Here is a 14,294-nt window from a genome sequence, read left to right as displayed (position 1 = left end):
CCGAGCATCATCATCATCATCATCACTGGTGTGTACGAGGATTTCTGTCCACCGGACGGAGAGAATGAGACACAAGAGCTCAGTGTGTCCAATGGACAGATCCATTTAAACAAGCACACCGGCGGACTGAAGGTAATACTGCTGGACTTTCTACATCATACTGGCTCATTACAACTAATGCTGCTGTATTATTACTGCAATGCATGTGTGATAAATGAATGTGATTCTCTGAATGTCTTTTGCATGGAGACAGACTTGTATAACGCCACCAAAGGCTGTTTTACCTACCTATACAGATGACACTATAGATTCTATACTACAGATGTGCTGATCTACAGCTGATACTTGCATCTTTTGGAAGGGCATTAGTGTTGGCATTAGTCCTGGCACACTGTATGTTTCTGCCCAACTGAATTGTTCCAAACAGAAGTCAAAGAGTTACAGGTGTGCACATCCATTGACACTGGTTTAACAACACTTGCACTTTTGAATTTGTTTCTTGATTCTTGTTGCGTATGTCGATATATATATAGATTTTACTTCTGGCAAAATTGCAAAGCAGGCATGTTTTGCATAAGTCCGTATTATGCATTTAATTTTGAACACTAATATATATTTCTAAACGGATTTAGTCATGATAATCAGATGGTTTTGATGCATTTCTATTTTTCATTTTTTTTGCATTATCATAAACTTGACACTTTTGAGGCTGTGTTTAAGTACAAATTTCAGTTTTACTGGGAAATGCATATTGAAGCTTGCAAAAGTCACACAATAGTCACCTCAAAGCAAAATGTGCTCAAGATTTGTACATTCAGTGACTACTAAAAACACATTAAAGGAGGAAATCTTCAGCTTAAATCAGTGTTAAAGGTCACACCGTCATGCTGAATATTCAACACTTTAGCATATTTTCCATGAGTTGCAATTGAAACAACCTGAGAAACTGACAGACATTTAAATATAAGCTGTATAATGAGGGTTCATTTTAAATTACGATATTCAAGGAAAATCAAATGGGTCTTTAAATGTGTTTGATCAGCCTTTACAATAAAACGTCATCTTATATGTGCAGTCTAATGTATTCAAGAGCATATTATTAGATATTCCAGAATTGTAACTTTCATTTTGAGACTTTTTGTAAATTCACACAGATGGTAAAAACTGCTGCCAGCTCTTTCAAATCCATGCTGACTATACAGAGCAGAAATGAAGAATTAAACAGAGATCTGTCATGGGAAAGACCTTAATAGAGTTTTGTCCTCGTGTTGACGCTGGTCTTTAAGTCTTTAGGCTTCAGTAAGTGTTGGAGATCTGCAGATCAGAGCAGTTTGATGGATTTCACACTGAACATTTCTGGAGAGATTCAGTACATGAGTGAGTTTAGATTCATATAAACAGTAGTCTGACAGTAGTACGGAGTGGTGGTGGTGTAGTGGTCTAAAGCACATAACTGGTAAACTGGTAATCAGAAGGTCACTGGTTCAATCGCCACAGTCACCACCATTGTGTCCTTGAGCAAGGCACCTAACTCCAGGTTGCTCTGGGGGGGATTGTCCCTATAATAAGTGCTCTTTAAGTCGCTTTGGATAAAAGCATCTGCCAAATGCATAAATGTAAATGTAAAATGTAAATGTAGTCTGTCTGTGCACTGAGTTTAGATGTGATCTATTGAATCCAGTCAGTGTCACGAGATTCTAGAGACTAGGTCTTATGGTTTCTTTCAGGAAAGGACAAGATTTCATGTAATACTATGAACTGTTACTCTATAGTTTTAATTTTTGACTAGAGGACAAGAGAATTGATTTATTGCCTCAGAGAGGTCGTTAAAAATAGGTTTATGGTGAAGTGACATTGAAAAGCATGTTTAAGTGTCTTTATGTTCTCTGAGCAATCATCGTCAAACAAGATGTTGTTAATTAGCTTTGTAAGATGGACGTTTTTAATTTCTTTAACAGGAACGGTGTGATTTATTGCGGAATAAAAGAGCACACCTGTCCCATGTGATGTGAATCGATCAGGAACGCTCTGTGGTAAGTGCTTAAGAAATATTTAGAAATTCATTGAAATGGGTATCGATACAGATTTCCAGATTCTGATTTCGATAGGATTTGATTCTGATTCATTTAGTCATATTGCGGTAATAATGTCAATTTTAACATCAATGTCCAAACTATGCAGTTAAATACTACTTTAAGTAGTAAAAGTATAAGATCGATCATGGGATTTTAAGAATCGATAACGGGATTGTTCAAACGAAGATCGTGGCGATCACTTGGAAGGCTCTCAATGGTTCATAGAAAATTATTTTATTTAATTATTATTTAACTCAATACATTATTAGTTGAATCAACCTGCACAGTGTATTAGAATGTATAAGGGAAAATGTATTGTATATATTAGATCCTGTAACTGGTCCTCAAGTTCATTTTAAATGGGTCATGAAACACCAAAACACATTTTTCGAGATGTGAACAGATATCACTGAAAAAAATTATAGCACTCATTATGTTTATTGTAAAGGGCAAAGTGGTTATTTTTTTGGTTTTGTTTTGTTGAACCATTGTTCTTCCGGTTTCAAAAGGAACATTGACGCAATGTCATGAAAATGAGGTATATGCGTAAACTTATATGCCAGTTATGATTGGTAGGACAGCACACATTTACGTCACTAGATTTTGAGCATTTCTCCGCTTTATTCATGAGTAGGAGCGCTTCCATCCAATCACAGCGCTGCCTCATTCATGAGCTCACATTACAGCCACAGCGGAGAATTCAAACTCATAAACATTACCGCTGTTCTGCCGGCGCAAGACTTCAACAGCACTTGGGGAACAGAAATGAGAGCCGACTTTCACACTAAACACAGTGGTCAGATTGAAATCACTCCACATAATGCACCGCAGTCCGTAACCACACCACCACGAGCATTTCTTGGCTGCAGTTGTGCTAGTCCGGCTCCGAACATGCTGTTTATGAGGGAGGGCTACAAGCACTGATTCCATCACTTATTCTTTGTGTGTCGGATAATGGACATGATAAGATTGAAATCACACGTGAGAACGGACCACTGTCCACTCATAACCACACTCATAACCACGGTTGTTCATCGATGGCATATGCTTCTGTTTATGCCATCAATCTGCATTATTTTAAGTTAGTTTAAAACAATCATGTTTAATAGTGGAATTCTTGGTGAAAAACTACACTACCCATGATCCTGAGGAGAAAGATCCACCAATCAGATAATCGTGCTGAACAAAGCACTCCAAAAGAGCTCTGCAGTGACTACCCACTCCCATGATGCACTGTGAATTATGCGATCAGGTCAATCTCCCTACACTCACAAACTACATATATAATTGCAATACAATTCAAATATATTGTTTCAATGCTTTTAATCACCAGTTCAAAATCAATAGCTTTATATTTTTCCTTCATTTTTATTCAATTACATCGTTCTCAATGCTTCACGGGATTGTTGTTCATTTCCACATTAAAGATGTTAAGGACACAGTCTTTGATTTTTTTTTGTCTGGTTTTATACATTTTTGCTTCAAATCAAAGTTTGTAATGTTTTGATTCACCTCAGAGCTGGTTGGTTTGGTTCATCGATTACATCTCTTTTATGGAGGATTTAATGAAATTCCTATGGAATAAAATAAATGGGAAAAACACTCTATCGCTGCCCCACTGACTTCCATTGTTAGCATGTAACTGTTGTTTTATTTGTTTTTAAAACAAAACTCTGGAACGTGTAAAAAAAAAAGCGCTTATGTTTTTTTAATGAGTGGAGTGGTGGTGGTGTACTAGTGGTGGTGTAGTGGGCTAAAGCACATAACTGAGAAGGGCCTTAGTCAGGGATGACCCGATGGTCACCCGATGGTGAGTGGTGGTGGCGTAGTGGGCTAAAGCACATAACTGTTAATCAGAAGGTTGCTGGTTCTATCCCCACAGCCACCACCATTGTGTCCTTGAGCAAGACACTTAACTCCAGGTTGCTCTGGGGGGGATTGCCCCTGTAATAAGTGCACTGTAAGTCACTTTGGATAAAAGCATCTGCCAAATGCATAAATGTTCTTTTTAATAGATTTACATTTATTCTTAAAGGAATAGTTCACACAAATATGAAAATTTGCTGATAATTTACTCTGTTTCTTTCTTCATCAAAACAGAATTTAAGATTTTTAGGATTTCAGTTCAGGCCTCCTCCTTTAAACAATGCAAGTGAATGTACTCAATTGTTTTTGATGGTCCAAAATGCATATTTAGGATGGCACGGTGGCTCAGTGGGTAGTATTGTTGCCTCACAGCAAGAAGGTCCTGGGTTCCAGTCCTGGCTCACCCACGGCCTTTCTGTGTGGAGTTTGCATGTTCTTCCTGTGTTTGCATGGGTTGTCTCCGGGTGCTCCGGTCTCCCCCACAAGTCCAAAAACATGCAGGTTAAATGAATTGGAGACTCTATATTGCCCCATATGTGTGAATGAGAGTCCCCCAGCCACTGGGGGTTGCATCAGGAAGGGCATCCGGTGTAAAACTGTGCCAAATCAAATATATATGTGAAGTGGACTCTGCACCCACATGTGAGAAAACGCTAGTAAAGAAGAAGAAAATGCTTTCAAAATGTAAGTTACTTTTAGTAATTGAGCGGGCGCAAACCAAAAGATATGATTATTGATAAAAAAAATAGCAAAAAAGCATCACATTTCAAAACCTTTTGTTTTTTTCAATACAATTTTAGTTTTGCAATTAAATAAATTTATATGGTGGCACAAATTAAATTTTTGTCTACAAAATAAATTTCAAACATTTAAACATATGGTTTTTAAGATCATAAGAAACTTTTCAGGCAAGTGACCCCAAACTTTTGAACGGTAGTGTGTATATATATATATATTATATGTATGTATACAGTATGTTAATTACCCCCTATTCATATGATATACCGATCCCGATCCGATACAGTGTTATTTTTTTCTTAATGGGTTTAGAACATCTATAATTCACTGCGTGGATCTGATTGGGAGTACTCTTTTGTAACAAAACAAAAACCTATAACAATACATTATATCATTATAAAATAGGAAAACAAAAACAATTACATAAGAGCATGTGCAAACTTTATATTTAACTAGTCTGCAGGATGCAGCAGCAAAAATAACAGAAATTCCAGTGAAAGTCTTCAGTAGAAAAGAAGCCAGTTCTCTTTACGCATTTTAACTTGTATCTGGACTTGTAAAAATCTCTCTCTCTCTCTCTCTCTCTCTCTCTCTCTCTCTCTCCCTCTGTTATTCATATTATTTTTTTATTAGTATATCAATCCACTTTTCAATCACACAGTAATGTTTGGAACCCAATTAGTTTTATTGTAATAATAATACTAATAATAATTTTACTATACATTGGTAATACATTTCAGTTGTAATTTCTTAAGGCTTTGAAAGTCAGGCGCTGAGTGCTCCAGGAAATCTGTGTTTAAGTGTTTGTTTGTTGCATAATTCACAGTAGTGTAATACACTTCTCATTCAACATCTAGTAAAATGCTTGTCCGGTGCCGTTCTCAATGCATGTTATAGGCGGACCGAACTATTGATCATCTACATCTGAGATGGAGTTTGTGTGAAGCGACCACAAATTGCGCTGAGCAGCGCATCACGAGCCTCTGCCCGTGTTTATGTGTGTGTGTCGTCAGAGCAGCACTCGTTCAGTAAAGCGTGATTCTAGTGGCTACTTACCTGTGCATGATGACTGTATATTAATTATTAAACACAGCCTTTTGCAATTCACAAAGCTTTTGTATGACAGTACAAGCCTGAATAAAATGCACAAGTTATTTTTACTACTTTAATGGTGATTTGAGATTATTTAAATGTATAATCAGGACTTTATATTCAAGATGGCGCTGCATATGGCTGCTTCAGTGTGGAGCTCTCAAGCGTTTTCTTTTTTACTTTTGTTTGTTTGTCATGTTTTTTGTCACTCTTTCCCCATCAGTTTCAGAAGGGATGAACTGCTGAATATTTGGCAGAGCATACCTCATACATTTTGCCAGTGTTCGATTATTCTGACGTTTTATTAGACATATTAATTGGAGTCACAGTGGTGCTCTACAAGCAATCCCAAAGATGCACACGAGAGAAGTGATTCGGTGTGCTTGTGAAGCTTTGAAAATGTGTCTTTAGGACTCCGCTGCGGAGTATTCATCTGGCAAATGTCCATTCCCTCGCCAACAAAACAAACAAACTGCTTCTGCTCACTCAAACAAATGAAGGATTTTTCTAACTCTGCTGCTCTGTGTTTCACAGAAACCTGATTGGAGTGTTTTGTAGGCTGCAGCCACAGACCTGGACGAGCTCACTGTTACTGTGATATCATACATTAGTTGAGGATATGTGCATCCCTACTAGGACATTTTCATCATTCAATAATAATAAACCATGTTTTACAGGAAAATTCAGACAGCTTCATCATGCCAAAGAGGATGCTTATAGAAGTGGGGATAAAACATTTTACAACCAGGCCAGGAACACATTTACTAAGGAACTAAAATAAGCTACTCTGAAAAGCTAAAAAACAGTTTTCAGCCAATGAACCTACATCTGTGTAGAAAGGCCTAAAAAGCATCACCAAGAACAAGACACCTCCCCCTCACTCTGTAGAGAGTCAACTAATGGCTGATGAACTGAATGTGCTTTACTGCAGGTTTTAAATGCCCAGACTCACACCCCTCTGCCACTCTGATCTACACACACACACACACACACACACACACACACACACACACACACACACACACACACACACACACACACACACACACACACACACACACACACACACACACACCCAATACCTCCTGGAACCCCCTCCTCACCCTCCTGCTATTAAATATGCACTTATGATCTTTAAGGAGGATGTGTGCCAGGTCTTTTGGAAACAAAAGACTAGGAAAGCTTCAGGCCCAGATGGCATTTCACCAGCCTGTCTGAAAGTCTGCACTGACCAACTGGCCTCCATCTTCTCACAGATCTTCAAAAGATCACTGGAGCAGTGTGAAGTTCCCTGCTGCTTCCAACGCTGCACCACCATTCCGGTTCCACAAAAAAAAAAAAAAATCAGAGGACTTAATGACTACAGACCTGTCACTCTCAAGTCTGTGGTCATGAGGTTGTTTGAGAGACTGGTTTTGGCCTACCTGAAGGACATCACTTGACCACTGCTGGACCCCCTTCAGTTTGCATACCGTGCAAACAGGTCTGTGGATGATGCGGTCAATATGGGACTGCATTATATCCTGCAACACCTTGACAGATCTGGGACTTATGCAAGGATCCTATTTGTGGACTTCAGTTCAGCCTTCAATGCCATCATGCCTGATCTTCTCTTTACCAAACTGACCCAGCTTTTCATGCCCAACCCAATCTGTCGATGGATCACCAGCTTTCTGACAGATAAGCATCAGCTAGTGACACAGGGGAAACTCACATCCGGGACCCTCACTATTAGCACTGGTGCTCCTCAGGGATGCATTCTCTCTCCACAGCTCTTCTCCCTTTACACAAATGACTGCACTGCAAAAGATCCCACTGTCAAGATCCTGAAGTTTGCAGATGACACCATGGTTATCAGCCTCATCCGTGACTGTGACGAGTTTGCATACAGGTGGGAGGTTGATCAGCTGGTAGTCTGGTGTGGTCACAACAACCATGTGCTGAAAATGCTAAAAACAGTGGAGATGATAGTGGACTTCAGGTTCCCCTGCAACCCCAACCATTCTGAACAGCACTGTGGCAGCATCTACCATCTCTTAGGACTTGAAGTGGGACACCCACATAAACACCATTATGAATAAGGTTCAGCAGAAGTTGTACCTTCGCCAGCTGAGGAAGTTAAACCTGCCACAGCAGCTACTGACACAGTTCTACTCAGCCGTCATTGAGTCTGTCCTGTGTACATCTATAACTGTCGGGTTTGATTCAGCCACCAAATCAGACAGAAGTAAACTCCAACGGACAGTCAGGACTGCTGAGAGGATTATTGGTGCTGCCCTACTCACCCTCCAAGATCTGTATGTCTCCAGAGTGAGGAAACATCCAGGTAGAATTATGTACATATGCCATTCTGTTATATGTCCTATTATTTGTATGTCTATTCATATTCTTACCTTGTATTATATTCTGTGTCTCACTGTAATGTTCTGTGCGAACTTGTTTCTCCTATCACCAAACAAATTCCTTGTGTACGTGAGAACATTTGGCAATAAAGCTCATTCTGATTGTGATTTACTGTATGTCATTCTTTGAGATTGACTGTAATGTCAATGACCAACATGGAGTATTGGATTTGGATCGGGCTCGTTGGACCAATACACGATCTGGGTAAAAACATCAGTATCAGACCAATACCGATCCAGGTGTCATAGCGGTTTTATCCACATCTTACCCCTACTAAAATTGGGGGAGGGGGCGTGCTTTGCGCCCCGTCAGGTCATCCCCGCCTTCCTCGACCTGGGAGGAGACAGGAGGGAAAAAACAACAACAATAAAAACAAAATAGGCGAGGGAAAAGGCCAACACGGTGCAACAGAAAGAGAGAGAGAAGAAGCTCACTCACCAGTTCTCTAATGTGCCGTTGCGTTGTCCTCGAGCACTCCTCCAGACTCTTTGGTGGACGACAGCCGCTCCTCCCCGGGCGGACCGGAGCCAAACCTCTGACCCCCAGTGGACAGAACGCCCCTCCGCTTTTCTGGCGGCACATGGGGACATTCCTCCGTCCCTGGCAGCGGCCCTACCGCTCCAGGCGATCGGTGAGTTGCTTCCCTCCTCCCCTTGTCGACGGCGTTCTTCCCTCGACCCCTCCGCATTTCTGGGGGACGGCAGGGCACTCCTCCGCCCCTGGCAGCGGCTCCATCGCTCCAGGCGATCGGGGAATCCAGTCCCCACTCACCTTGCGAACGATGCCCGTTCCCCACGTCTGGGCAGTTGGGCTACTCTGTCACCCGGCAGATGTCAGCGGTGCTCCCCGGGTGGACGGCAGTGTCGAGGACTCTGCGACGGGCATCCCTCCTCCTTCCCGGGTTTCAGCACCAATGTAATGGTTTCAGCACCAATGTAACCCTCGCACGCCCCATCAGGCCGATTGGGGACCGGCTGTGCGACATTCCAGCCCGGCCCCGCCCCCTCCGCTCCACACTTACCTACAATGCATAACTAGTTTTTGATAATACTTAAGTCTTTTTCAGATTCAGTTGACCTTTACAATTGTTTCAGTTATCTAAGAGCTTGCACATTGATTCAATTTTAACAAATGAGTACATTTCCTCTGTTATGGCCAAGATGGGCAGCATATTTTGAAATGCTAAAATAACATCTGCATGCAGGCTTTTCTTAACATCAGAAAATATTAATGACAGTGAAGTGGATGTTCCTTTCAGATTGAAGTTGTTTAAGGCAGCTCCTGGAAATCTTTCCTGTGGTTTAGTTTCCATGCTACTCTGAAACACCTGCCTGTAATAATCAAACAAACCTGCAGACCTTGAATATCTGGTTCAGGTGTTTCATGAAGTCGAAACTAAACTCTGTAGGACCATAATATCTGTTCACAAACATAGTGAGCTACCTTGCTCTCTACTGTATGTTTATGTTTTTGCATCCAGCTGCACTGCTTTTCAATTGTTTTTATAATAAACATGCTAAGGCTGCTGAGGGGTTGTTCAGACTGAAAACGTTCTTGTACTAAAAAGAGCTAGATGCAACACAATGCATGTAACGGAACACAGGTTTTTTTTCATGATACACTTTTATAAGGTGACATACTTTTTTACAAGACACAGCCTTTATGAAAACTGGGCGCTCCTGCGCAAAACGCTGAAAAGCGTACAGCTGGATGCGGTGCATGTTTACATAAGGAAATAATGGAAAAAAATAGATTTTTTTAAAACGGCTTATAACATTGTAACGTCATGATTCATGACTAAAGATTTTCAAGTGCGCTTTAGAGCAGCCAGTGTTTAATAATTAAAATGCTTATTTCTCAGTAGAAATATGAAAAAAGGACATTTGTAAATAATTTTTCTTTTGTCAGCTTTATTAAAATCTGTCTTTAAAAACTCTAAATAGACATTATGTAAGGCAAACTTTGAATTTGTGCATGCCTTGTTGCCTTCCTGCTGTACCTCATGCATTTTACAACTGTTTATCTCTCAAAAACCCAAACATAGAAAGGCCAAGTTGTCACAAAGAATCAATTCATTGGGTGTCATCTATTCTAGGTCAGTATGTACAGTACATAATCAGTGGCAATAAAAGAAAGGTTTTGCATCCTGTTCGCTTTAAGGAGCTGCCGGCTAAAGGTTAATTGCTTTTGCTAATGTTATTGAGGCACCATTTTTAAACTGAGTCATGTGTGCTCCTTAGATGATGCCCTTCATGACGGGAGCTGTTTCTAACTTTATTGAGGTGAAGATTGAGCAGAATGCATCTTACTTACTGTATGATGCTGTCAGGTGCTACATATTTTTAGCTACATTCACATCTTATCAATTCCATTGTTTTGGTGAGGTTGTTTGCATATGACATTTTAAACATGGCTGATATATGACACTGGTCTGAAGAGGTAACGCTCCAAAACTTGGAAGTGTGTTTTGCATCATGCACACTCATAACCTCCCTGTGCACTTACTGCACTCTCTCTGACCCTGGCACGAGTCGAGACCGGTAACCATCCGTGAAGTAACAGCAATTCCTAATGAAATATTTAAAGAGCTTTGGAAAGTCTTCTCTCTTTTTATGTGCTCAGAAAGCGCTTGATCGCTCTCTTTGATACTGTGGAATAAAATATCTTTTTCTAAAATGATTTACTTTGAAAAATGTGCAAAATGGACAAAAAAGTGTGCCAAACAGTAACAGACCAAACTGTAACTTGAATGACGTATTTACCCCATTTTGAAGGCGTTAATTTTGCCTGTGTTCAACAACTCGCGCAACTCAAGTGGAGAAATCACCAATTATTAATGGGTTAGATGAATCTATATCTAATATCTTCTTCTATACACAGATTCTTTAGATGTTTCTTCTCCTTTTCATATCTTACACTGTTAATATCTTGTCATATTTTCATCAATATTATGCTTTAATAAAATCGTTTAATTATTGTAATGATGCACCTTTTTCGTTTCGTCTTCGTTATCGTTGACGAAATAAAAAAACCTGCATCAACAAATGTTTTCGTCTGTGATTTTGTTGACAAGATTAACACCGCCTGTGATGATGGGGAGCCCATTTATTTACGTTTGTCCCAGGCCCAATGAATTCAAGTGATGGCCCTGAATGTAACAGAATATATACAGTATATACTTGGGCTGTCACGATTAGGAAATTTGGCTGATGATTAAATGTCAAAAAAATAATTGTGATTATAACGATACATTTCTTTAAGTTTTTGGGCTGTGACAATTAATTGCCTCGTTAGGGGCTTTCATGATTAATTGTCATATAAAATGTCATTTTTTAAGGTGTGCTTTTTTTCTACATGTGTGCTTCATACACCTTAAGATGTCATTTTTACATATTTAACGTCAATTTTACATTTATACTTGTTTTTTTTAATATTTGATAATTTTTTAAATGCAAAATAAAATATAATTTTTATGTACTGTATATTTGTATTATATTTATATTAAAATGTTATTATATTATGCAATAGTAAAATATTTATTTTCTAATTGCTTCACATTCTCACAATATTTTAATGCTATGATCAGTAGCGGTTCTAGCTTGTTTGGCACCCTGGGCGAAACCCGCTTCAACACGCCTCCAAAGTTGTCATTTATATTTTAACGGGAGTTTGGCGCAAGCCTCTGCTGATAGCACAGGCATCAGAGTGCTTCATGCGCTCTTCCGGACAGGAGCTGGTTGACCACCGCGGTGCGGCTCAGTGACGCTTGGACTCGAAGTTCAACAGAATGACACACGAATGCGCCGGTCATAGTATTTATACAGTATATTTGCTTAAAATTCTCTTATTTGGGCATTAAAATGTGATTGGAATATGAATGTCTAATAATCACGATTAGATTAAAATAACGTGATCAGACGGTTATTAAATAATCGCAACAGGCCTAATATATACTACAATAATAAGTGTTGTGTGCATGCCTCTTCACATTTGTCATCTAAAGCCGAGAATAGCGTGCTTATTTCAAATCTCATATACTGTAAATGCGGTTTTATTGCATTGTATGTTTATTTTAAAAATCTGAGCTTTAGTTATAAGCGTATTGGTGTGCATTTAAACACACTCAATGTCAGTGTCGGCATTAAAGGTATGTGTTGTGGTGGTTTGACAGCAGGGCAGTAAGACAGTCCCATCCTGTTGTTTCTTGTTACACCTCATGGGGTTAAATGCCTGTGGCAAGGCAGCTGGTACTGGCATCGTTTCAGTAGTTTTCCTGCAGATCTGGTTTGCCAGGTGCACACACACTTAAGGATTAAATGTTTGTGTGCTCATAACAAGAGATCGTAAACAGGACTGCATCATTCTTCAAGATACAGTGAGGAAAATAAGTATTTGAACACCCTGCTATTTTGCAAGTTCTCCCACTTAGAAATCATGGAGGGGTCTGAAATTGTCATCGTAGGTGCATGTCCACTGTGAGAAACATAATCTAAAAAAAAAAAATCCAGAAATCACAATGTATGATTTTTTAACTATTTATTTGTATGATACAGCTGCAAATAAGTATTTGAACACCTGAGAAAATCAATGTTAATATTTGGTACAGTAGCCTTTGTTTGCAATTACAGAGGTCAAACGTTTCCTGTAGTTTTTCACCAGGTTTGCACACACTGCAGGAGGGATTTTGGCCCACTCCTCCACACAGATCTTCTCTAGATCAGTCAGGTTTCTGGGCTGTCGCTGAGAAACACGGAGTTTGAGCTCCCTCCAAAGATTCTCTATTGGGTTTAGGTCTGGAGACTGGCTAGGCCACGCCAGAACCTTGATATGCTTCTTACAGAGCCACTCCTTGGTTATCCTGGCTGTGTGCTTCGGGTCATTGTCATGTTGGAAGACCCAGCCTCGACCCATCTTCAATGCTCTAACTGAGGGAAGGAGGTTGTTCCCCAAAATCTCGCCATACATGGCCCCGGTCATCCTCTCCTTAATACAGTGCAGTCAGCCCTGTCCCATGTGCAGAAAAACACCCCCAAAGCATGATGCTACCACCCCCATGCTTCACAGTAGGGATGGTGTTCTTGGGATGGTACTCATCATTCTTCTTCCTCCAAACACGGTTAGTGGAATTATGACCAAAATGTTATATTTTGGTCTCATCTGACCACATGACTTTCTCCCATGACTCCTCTGGATCATCCAAATGGTCATTGGCAAACTTAAGACGGGCCTTGACATGTGCTGGTTTAAGCAGGGGAACCTTCCGTGCCATGCATGATTTCAAACCATGACGTCTTAGTGTATTACCAACATACATCATACATTGTGATTTTTGGAGTTTTCTTTTTAGATTATGTCTCTCACAGTGGACATGCACCTACAATGACAATTTCAGACCCCTCCATGATTTCCAAGTGGGAGAACTTGCAAAATAGCAGGGTGTTCAAATACTTATTTTCCTCACTGTATTTCAATATTTCTGTATTAAACATTGGTGCATAAGCTCTGCATTGCATGTTTGTAAAACAGCTGTCATCTGTGTTCAGTTTGAGTGCATGTTCCTGGAATTATTCTGAGCATTAATACTCCAAACATTGTAATTTGCGACTGTGATGTAACATTACTCTCTTTGTGAACTGGTGGTAAATGATCAAGACTTGCAAACTGAAAAAGTTGATAAAAAGGGACATCTCAACTTGTAATTAGGCCATATGTTATTGGAATAAAACTCTGGGTTAATGATTTGACAGAAACAATGAAGTTAGTCACTACAGAATTAAATCTCTCTTCCTCTCTCTCTCTCTGTATATATACAGTGAGGAAAATAAGTATTTGAACACCCTGCTATTTTGCAAGTTCTCCCACTTGGAAATCATGGAGGGGTCTGAAATTGTCATTGTAGGTGCATGTCCACTGTGAGAGACATAATCTAAAAGAAAACTCCAAAAATCACAATGTATGATTTTTAACTATTTATTTGTATGATACAGCTGCAAATAAGTATTTGAACACCTGTCTATCAGCTAGAATTCTGACCCTCAAAGACCTGTTAGTCTGCCTTTAAAATGTCCACCTCCACTCCATTTATTATCCTAAATTAGATGCACCTGTTTGAGGTTGTTA

General features: G+C 39.7%; 1 protein-coding gene across 1 annotated transcript in view; it reads left to right on the top strand.

The window, feature by feature from the left end:
* Positions 1-14,294, top strand: part of LOC127657392 (kelch-like protein 29) — a 172,303-nt gene continuing 158,009 nt past the window's right edge. The window contains exons 1-2 of the mRNA XM_052146155.1: positions 1-132; positions 1,959-2,033. The gene's annotated coding sequence lies outside the window, so the exon portion shown is untranslated. The remainder of the gene's footprint in view (positions 133-1,958; positions 2,034-14,294) is intronic.

The sequence above is a fragment of the Xyrauchen texanus genome, chromosome 16 (assembly GCF_025860055.1).
Source record: "Xyrauchen texanus isolate HMW12.3.18 chromosome 16, RBS_HiC_50CHRs, whole genome shotgun sequence".
NCBI lineage: Eukaryota > Metazoa > Chordata > Actinopteri > Cypriniformes > Catostomidae > Xyrauchen > Xyrauchen texanus.
The sequence above is the reverse complement of the archived record's forward strand: the minus strand, read 5'-3'. Positions and strand labels throughout refer to the sequence as shown.